The sequence below is a fragment of the Sus scrofa genome, chromosome X (assembly GCF_054392235.1).
Source record: "Sus scrofa isolate SSC_HxYL_T2T_F1_AM1 chromosome X, Sscrofa_HxYL_maternal_Yorkshire_Landrace_v2.0, whole genome shotgun sequence".
Classification (NCBI taxonomy): Eukaryota; Metazoa; Chordata; class Mammalia; order Artiodactyla; family Suidae; genus Sus; species Sus scrofa.
Window position 1 is genome coordinate 70,852,094 of NC_139401.1, and position 9,951 is coordinate 70,862,044.

The 9,951-nt window shown below is 37.0% G+C and overlaps 1 pseudogene; it reads left to right on the forward strand.

Annotated features, from left to right (window-relative positions):
• The first annotated feature begins 8,485 nt into the window (after window positions 1–8,485).
• LOC146394664 (trafficking protein particle complex subunit 13 pseudogene) lies at window positions 8,486–9,250 on the forward strand (annotated as a pseudogene).
• Window positions 9,251–9,951: the final 701 nt, after the last annotated feature.

A 9,951-nucleotide genomic window follows, 5' to 3' on the forward strand; every position in this document is an offset into this window, starting at 1 on the left:
TATGTTTTGTGGTTACCATGATGTTTGTCTAAAATGTCTCATAGATCAAATAGTCTTTTTTGTTCTGATATCATCGTACCTTTATTTGCCTATTTAGGTTTGGTCCTTTTTATCTTCCCCCATTATGTCTTTGTTGTTGCAAATTATCCCTTTTTATATTATGAGCGTTTTACCAAATTGAAGTATCTGTAGTACTTTTTTTTTTTTTTTTACTGATTTCCCCCTTTAACTTTTATGTTACAATTACATGTTTAACAAGATACATGCACTCATGTTCATTGCAGCACAATAGCCAAGACGTGGAAACAACCTAAATGTCCATCGACAGATGAATGGATTAAGAAGATGAGGTAGAGGAGTTCCCGTCATGGTGCAACAGAAATGAATCTAACTAGGAACCATGAGGTTGTGGTTTGGATCCCTGGCCTCGCTCAGTGGGTTAAGGATCTGGCATTTCTGTGAGCTGTGGTATAGGTTGCAGATGCAGCTTGGATCTGATGTTGCTGTGGCTGTGGCATAGGCCAGCAGCTGTAGCTCCGACTGGACCCCTAGCCTGGGAATCTCCATATGTTGCTGGTGAGGCCTTAAAAAGGGGGAAAAAAAGAAGATGCAGTATATATACACATTGGAATACTACTCGGCCATGAAAAAGAACAAAATAATGCCATTTGCAGCAACATGGATGGAACTAAAGACTCTCCTACTAAGTGAAGTAAGTCAGAAAGAGAAAGACAAATACCGTATTATATCACTTATATCTGGAATCTAATATACGGCACAAATGAACATTTCTACAGAAAAGGAAATCATGGACTTGGAGAACAGACTTGGGGTTGCCAAGGGGGAGGAGGAGGGAGTGGGATGAACTGGGAGTTTGGGGCTAATAGATGCAAACTATAGCAGTTGGAATGGATAAGCAATGAGATCCTGCTGTATAGCACTGGGAACTATATCTAGTCACTTGTGATAGAACATGAGGGGGGAAAATGTGAGAAAAATAATATATATATATATGTATGTATGACTGGGTCACTTTGCTGTACAGTAGAAATTGACAGAACACTGTAAGTCAACTGTAATGGAAAAAATAAAAATCATAAAAATAAAACCAAGCTATTTTGTTATAAAGTTGTAATTTCTGATTCTATCAATTTGCTCAAAATTTTGTATACTTTTGCTTTTTAGTTTCAGGTAGAAGAAATGTTTTGTTTCAACATATCTTTTTTTTTTCCATTTTTCTACTGGCTTATGGACGTTCCTGGGCCAGGGATCAAATCTGAGCCACGTATGTGACCTATGATGCAGCTGTAGCAATGCCAGATCCTTAACCTACTGCTCCAGGCTGGAACTCAAACTGGCAATGCCACAGAGACAAGCTGGATCATTAATCCACTGTACTACAGTGGGAACTCCCTGTTTCAACATATCTTGTAAGGCAAATCCAGTGGTGATGAACTCTTTCAGCTTTTGTTTGCCTGGAAAAACCTTTATTTCTCCGTCACAATTGAGGGATAACTTTGTTAGATAGAGTATTCTAGGGTTCAAGTTTTTATATTTTAGTATTCTGAGAATAGCATTCCATACCCTCCTGGCCTGCAGGGCTCCTGCTGATTAATCTGCCAGTAGCCTAATTGGGGTTTCTCTGTAAGTCACCATCTTTTTTTTTCCCTTTAAAATTATTTCTTTGTTGTTGACTTTGGACAATTTTAGTATAATGTTTCTTGGATAAAGCCTTTTTTTTTTGTCTTTTGCCTTTTTAGGGCTTCACCCATGCACCCATGGCATATGGAGGTTCCTAGGCTACAGGCTGAATCAGAGCTGTAGCTGCTGGCCTATGCCACAGCCTACGGCAACGCCAGATCCTTAACCCACTGAGCGAGGCCAGGGATTGAATCTGCGTCCTCATGGATGCTAGTCAGATTTGTTTTTGCTGAGCCACAACGGGAACTCCGAGTAAAGTCTTTTCGTATGGAGATAATCAAACATTCTCTTTGGCTTCATTGACTTATGTATTCAGTTTCTTATTCAGGCTTCAGAAGTTCTCAGCTATTATTTTTTTGGTCTTTTGTCTTTTTAGGGCTGCTCCCACGGCATATGGAGGTTCTCAGACTAGGCACTGAATCCGAGCTGTAGCCACTGGCCTATGCCACAGCCACAGCAGCATGGGATCCTAGCTGCATCTGCAACCTACACCATATCTCAGGGCAATGCTGGATCCTTAACCCACTGAGTGAGGGCAGGGATCAAACCTAAAACGTCATGGTTCCTAGTTGGATTTGTTTCCCCTGCGCCATGACGGGAACTCCATGACAGCTATTTTGAATTCTCTACCAGTTAGACTGTATTATTCTATGACTTTAAGTTTGGTTTCTGAAGAACTGGCATTCTTGTTTCATGATGCTGTACTACTGTGGTTTTCATGGTGCTCAGTGAGTTGTTCCTCTGCTGATATATTTGAAGCAGCAAATAACTTTCTTCTTTAGGTAATTTTTTTTTTTACTGGATTTAACAATTCAAGATTAGTAATTATGGGGCCTTTCCTTTCTTTTTTTCAGTAGGTGGCTATATAGCACAATTGGTTTCTCTTGCCTGAGCTGCCTCTGGTTATTTGTGAGGATTGTCAGTTTTCACCTTCCACTGTGTCTGCCAGGGGTGTCCCTTGTTGTCACTGTTTGTGCCTCCTAGGCTTCTGGTAAGTTGCTGCTGCCAGTGTTGCTGCTGTCACTGGTGCCGCTGCCTAGGGCATTGGGATGGTGTGTACTTTTACCACATCTGGTGTCATCTGGGTCAGGAACTCCACTGCTATGAGGGGAGAGGGAAAGGTAGTGAGGAGCCAGGATCATGGGTGCTTTTGCTGAGTTACAGTTAGGTTCGGAGTTCCCGTCGCCCGCGTTGCTGTGGCTCTGGCATAGGCCTGTGGCTACAGCTCCGATTCGACCCCTAGCCTGGGAACCTCCATATGCTGCGGGAGCACCCCAAGAAATAGCAAAAAGACAAAATAAATAAATAAATAAATAAATAAATAAATAAATAAAGTTAGGTTCATTTGTGCCATCACTGTTGGAAGGGTGGTTCGGGTTACAGGCATCTCTGCTGCTGAAGGGATTAGGTCACAAGCCCTGCTGCCAGTGCTGCCTGGTTCCCTGTGGCTGTGCATGCAGTTATGGCCAGGAGGCCAGAGTTATCTGGGGCACCTCTCCTGCTGCTGTCAGTTTCCCTAGGGCTGTAGGCCCAGTCACCATACCAGAGAAGCTGGGGTGGCAGGCACCACCTCTGCTCTTCCCCTAGTTCTGCCTCTTCTATGTGTTCCAGTCCACCCACTTTTAGATGTACAGATGTGTAGAACTCTCTTGTATCCTTGTGTGTTATATAGAGAAACCATCATTGAATTATAGAAGTTTTATTGGTTTTAGATTGAAGGGCAAATACAAAGAGAGTATTTCATGCTGCCGTGATACTGATGTAACTGTTCTAACTTAAAAATTATGTTTTATTTAACTGAATATATCCAAAATGTTATCATTTCAACATAAAATTAATATAAAATGTATTAAGATGATTCATTTTTATAAATATACAATTAACATGCTGTAAAATTACTTTAATGTATATAATTTAGTAGTTTTTAGTATTTCACAGAATTGTGCATTCACCAACCCTGTCTAATTCTAGAACATTTTCATCTTTCTAAAAAGAAACAAAAAAATAAAAAGAAATTCCATACCCATCAGCAATTATTCCTCATTTTTCCTTTTCCACCAGCAATTTCCCCTGAGAAATTACTAATCTAATTTCTTTATATAGATTTTTCCATTCCAGACATTTCTTATAATAGAATTATACATCATGTATTTGCATGTGACTTTCTTCACTTAGCATATCATACTCAAGATTTACCCATGTTGCAGTATACATTAGTATTTCATTCCTTTTTATTTATATTGTATGGATATACCATGTTTTGCTTATCCATTTATCAGTTGATAGACATTTAATTTGTTTCCAATTTGGCAATTATGAATAATGCTGCTATGAACATTTGTGTGCAAGTTTTTTTTTAACCTGGAAATATGTTTTAAATTCTCTGGGGGTATACCTAGGAGTGGAATTGCTGGGTATGGAAAGCAGAATAATGGCCCTCTGAAGTTGTCCATGACCATGCTAGGATACATGGAAAAGGGAATTAAAGTTGTAGATGGACTTAAGGTTGCCAACTGGGTGACCTTAAAATAGGGAGATTATGCTGAATTATTTAAGTGGGCCCACATGTAATCACAAGGGTTTATAAATGTAGAAGAAAGGGGCAAACGAGAAGATCCAGAGAAAAAGATGTGACATCAAAAGAAGGGTTAAAGCAATGTTAATGCTACTGGCTTTCACGATTGAGGGAGGAAGTCACAAGTCAAGAAATGCTGGATGCCTTTAGAAGCTGGAAAAGGAAAGAAAAGTGATCTCATACAGCCTCCAGAAAGGAAGGCGGCTCTGCTGACACACTGATTTTAGTCCAGTGAGATCTGTATCTAATTTGTGAAATAGGGAACAATAAGGTAATGTCTTTTTATTGTGCTAAAATATGCATAATATAAAATTTACCAATTTTAAACATGCTAAAGCATACAATTCAACGTATATACAGTATATGTATTAAATATATTCACAGTGTCATGCTACTACCATTCATATCTAGTTACCGAATTTTTTGTTATGACAAAAAGAAACTCCATATTTATTAGCAGTTACTCTCCATTTACCACTTCACTCAGTCCCTGGCAACGACTAATCTGTTTTTTGTCTTTATGAATTGTCAGTTGTAAATATTTTATGTAGTACAAACATATGTGGCCTTTTGTATATAGTTACTTTCACTTAACATAGTTGTTTTAAGGTTCTTACAAGCTGTACCATGTGTTAGCACTTTATTCATTATAATGGCTGAATAATATTCTACTGTATGTATTATCCATTCTAAATGTAACAGTTTGCATCTACTAACCCCAAACTCTCAGTCCCTCCCCCTCCCCCTTGGCAACCCCAAGTCAGTTCGCTATGGCTGTGAGTTTGTTTCTGTATTGCAGATAGGTTCATTTGTGCCATATTAATTAATTAAATTAACTTTTAAGGGACACACCCACAGCATATGGAAGTTCCCAGGCTAGGGGTCAAATTGGAGCTGTAGCTGCCAGCCTATGCCACAGCCATAGCCACAGCAACAGGGGATATGAGCTGCATCTGCAAACTACACCACAGATCATGGCAATGCCAGATCCTTAACCCACTGAGCGAGGCCAGGGATAGAACCCACATCCTCATGGATACTAGTCAGATTCGTTTCCACTGTGCCACAATGGGAACTCCACGTGCCATAGTTTAGATTCTACATATAAGTGATATCATTTGTATTTGTCTTTCTTTCTGACTTACTTCACTTAGTATGAGAGTATCCAGTTCCTTCCATGTTGCTGCAAATGACATTATTTTGTTCTTTTTACGGCTGAGTAGCTTTCCATTGTTTATATGGACCACATCTTCTTAATCCATTCATCTGTCAATGGACATTTAGGTTGTTTATAGGTCTTGGCTATTGTGAATAGTGCTGCAGTGAACATAGGGGTGCATGTAGCTTTTTGAATTCTAGTTTTATCTGGATATATGCCCAGGGACAGGGTTGCTGGATCATATGGTAGTTCTATATTTAGACATTTCTCCAAAGAAGACCTACAGATGGCCAACAGGCATGTGAAAAAACACTCAACATCACTAATTATTAGAGAAATACAAATCAAAACCACAATGAGGTACCACCTCACACCAGTCAGAATGGCTATCATTAATAGGTCTACAAATAACAAACACTAGAGAGGATGTAGAGAAAAGAGAACCCTCCTACACTGTTGGTGGGAATGTAAACTGGTACAAACTCTTTGGAAAACAGTATGGAGGTTCCTCAAAAAACTAAACATAGAACTAATTTTGTTCATTTTAAATATAATTTTTACATGTTACTTTTTGTTATTACAAAATATTACTATATTCCCTGTGTGTCATTGTTGAGCCTATTTTAGCCCTCATAGTTTGTACCTCTCACTCCCCAACCTTTATGTTGCCCCTCCCCTACCCCACTCATAACCATTAGTTTATTCTATCTGCGTCTGCTTCTTTTTGTTATATTCACTAGTTTGTTGTATTTTTAAAATTTCACATATAACTGATATTGTACAGTATTTGTCTTTCTTTGTCTGACATTTCATGTAGCATAATGCCCTCCAAGTCTGTCTATGTTGCTACAAATGGCAAAATTTCATTTTTTAAATGATTGAGTAGTATTTATATAAATTTTAGAATTTTTTCATGTCTGCAAAAGTACTGTTGATATTTTCTAGCAGTTGCACTGAATCTATAGATTACTTTGGGCAGTATTATTATCTTAAAAAAGCACACAGCTCAATTAAAAAAAATGGGCAGAAGACCTAAATAAATAAGTAAACAAGACCTAAATAAAAGCAGTATTATTATCTTTAAAAAGCAGACAGCTCAATTTAAAAAATGGGCAGAAGACCTAATAAACATGTTTATTTATTTATTTGCATGTTTATTTATTATTATTACACAATAACATAATATCTGCATGTTATTTAGAACATACAGATGGCTAACAGGCTTGTGCAACAATGCTCAACATTGCTAATTAGTAGAGAAATGCAAATCAAAACTACAATGAAGTGCTACTTCATACCAGTCAGAATGGCCATCATCAAAAAGTCTATAAACAATAAATTCTGGAGACGGTGTGGAGAAAAGGGAACCCTCCCACACTCTTGGAAGGGATATAAATTGGTACAACTGTTATGGAGAACAGTATGGAGGTTCCTTCAAAAACTAAAAGTACAACTACCATAAAATCCAGTAATTCCACTCCTGTGCATATATCCAGAAAATAATTCAAAAAGATATGTGCACCCTAGTGTTCATAGCAGCACTATTCACAGTAGTCAAGACATGGGAACAATCTAAACGTCCACTGACAGAGGATTAGATAAAGAAGTTACAATGGAATATTACTCAGTCATAAAAAGAATGAAACGCCATTTGTAGCAACATGGATAGACCTAGAGACTATCATATTAAGTGAAGTAAGTCAAACAAAGGCAAATATCACATGATATCACTTATATGTGGAATCTAATAAAAATGATACAAATGAACTTATTTACAAAATAGAAACAGACCCACAGATTTTGAAAACAAACTTATGGCTACCAAAGGGGAAACATTGGGGGCGGGGAGGGAGGGAGAAGGATAAATTAGGAGGTTGGGATTAATAGATACACACTGTTATATTATAAAATAGATAACAAACAAGGACCTACTATATAGCACAGGGAGCTCTACTCAATACTCTAATAACCTATATGGGAAAATAATCTGAAAAAGAATGGATATATGTGCATGTATAACTGAATAAATTTGTTGTATACCTGAAACTAAAACAACATTGTAAATTAACTATACTCCAATACAAAATAACAAATTAAAAATTGCAGAAACAATTTACAAAATAAAAGTATGTATTAGAAAGATAAAATTAATAAGCACTAATTAAATAAAGTTGATAGCCCAGAGGGGAAGCTATGTCCTGCAATGCTAACAAAGGCCAGTGATAGGGAAAATGATCTCTTTTTTTCACCCTGGCAACAATTCAGCCAATGAAAAGCCAGGGACTCTGTTTACTATATCCCTCCCAACAACTTCCCCATTCCCCTCTATAAAAGGATTCTCTTTCCTTCGCTGTGTGGTGACTTACACATGACTAACCATGGTTGCAGATTTCGAACTACACCTCTTTGCTAATCCCAAATAAACTTATTTTCTTGGAGAAATAACTGGCAGTCTATTTATTTTAGGTCAACAGTAATAAACTGTTCCTTCAAAAGGAGTTGTCTCTGTCTGCTATCCTGCCACACCTGATTAAAACTAAATCCCAGTTTTTTTGAAAAAAAAAAAAAAACATTGGGGCATAATTGTGGTCAAAAAGGAAGGGAATCCATCCCTATGAGAGATCTTTTTGACATTCAAAATGGTGCTGTCCATTAAGCATAATTTATTCACCAACATTTCAGTCACATGTGAAGATAATAACTTACCTAGTAATTTCTCTAACCAGCTCATGTCAGGTGGCCCTCCACCAGAAATGTCAATAACTGGGGAAAAATTTGAATTCATCATCAATCCTTGGAACTACATTTTTGAGAGACAAAAATTAAATTTATATGAAAATTCTCAATGATTGCAATTAAGTTATAAAAATAATACTGCAAACACTCACCTTCAGACAAGTACTCAATCTTTACATTTTTCAGTCTCCATGGCTACTGTGGCAGAATGTGTCCAATTGTTGTATTGATGATGTCACCCATGACAAAGTAACAGACACTGGAAGATTTGTCCCTGTGGGTTCAGTATCTATTCAACACAGTGTGGAGGAAAGATGTTTTTAAGGAAGCTGTGCTTATTTTCATTCCTCCCACCATTTGAAGTTAAAACTAAGTTTTATAATTCAGAGATGAGTGACTTTTTTCTTGAAGTCCAGATTCAGAATATTTCATCTTCAACTGTCTTTATACAAAAGGTTTCCTTGGAGCCATCTGAAATGTACACTGGGGCAGAATTAAATACTGTCAATCAGGCTGGAGAAGATGAGTGTACCTTTGGAACAAGAACATTTTTGCAGTCAATGGAAGGACGCCAGTATTTATACCATCTTCAGCTCAAGCAGGAATTTTCAGAGAATGCTGCTACCACTAGAGGACTAGCAGAAATGGGAAGATTGGATATAGTATGGAAAAGAAATCTAGGTGAAATGGCAATACTACAGACTACTCATCTTGAAAGAGAGGCTCCGGGTTATGGAAACATGAGGCTGTCTTTGGAGACAATTCCAGATACTGTAATTCTAGAAAAGCCTTTTCATATTACCTGTAAGATAAAAAACCACAGTGATAGGAAAATGAAATTAGTTTTGAAGATGTGTGATACAGATTCTATTCGTTGGTGTGGTAGTTCAGGAAGATATCTTGGAAGGCTATCTCCAAGTTCAACTCTCAGCTTTACTCTGACACTACTGTCCTTACAACTTGGCCTGCAAAGTGTCTCTGGAATACGAATCACAGACAAATTATTAAAGAAAACATATGTATGTGATGATGTTGCAAAAGTCTGTGTAATACCTTCCATGGTTAAAATGAAAAGCTGAAGAAAATTTCCAGTGTTATGCTTTCCAGGATGTTTCACAAAAAAAGCTTTTCATAGTTTTGTCAGTAGCAAATATACAAGTAGATTATTTTCATTTACTTCCTTTGAAACTGTGAATGCATTAAAAATTAAACATGTTGATCTCAAAAAGAACAAACTTAACTTTCATCTTATATGAAGTACTTTCTAATTCTACACTTGTGTATTTCCTAATATTTGTGACTTCATTAAGGTCGTTACAGGTGGTGGTTGAATTTTTATTTTCAGAATGAGGCCACCAGTTAAAATGACTATATCTGCTTTTCAGAAATCCTTAACAGCATTTGACACTTCCTGTTTCAGTAAAGCCGATATTGGGAGAATATAAAATCTTAGCAATATATTGATAATTTAATTAAAATAATTATTATGGTTTTGCTTGGTAAAATTTGGTTTTTATCATTTTTCTCTTTCATTTTCATTCAACAGAGAACTATCAAAGGCAGAGAACTATCAAAGATAGTGTTTAATATAATTCAGCACAGTCCTCATTATTTAAACTTGTTGACATTTGCTACTTGGAAAAGACATAATCTTTTCTAATACTGTTCCAGATTATTGGGGCTATAGGCTTGCATTCATGTGACACACTGAACAGTATTTTTTCATTACTTATGGCAAGATTCTATGAACTGTGGAGTTGGTTTGTTCCATCAGTTATTC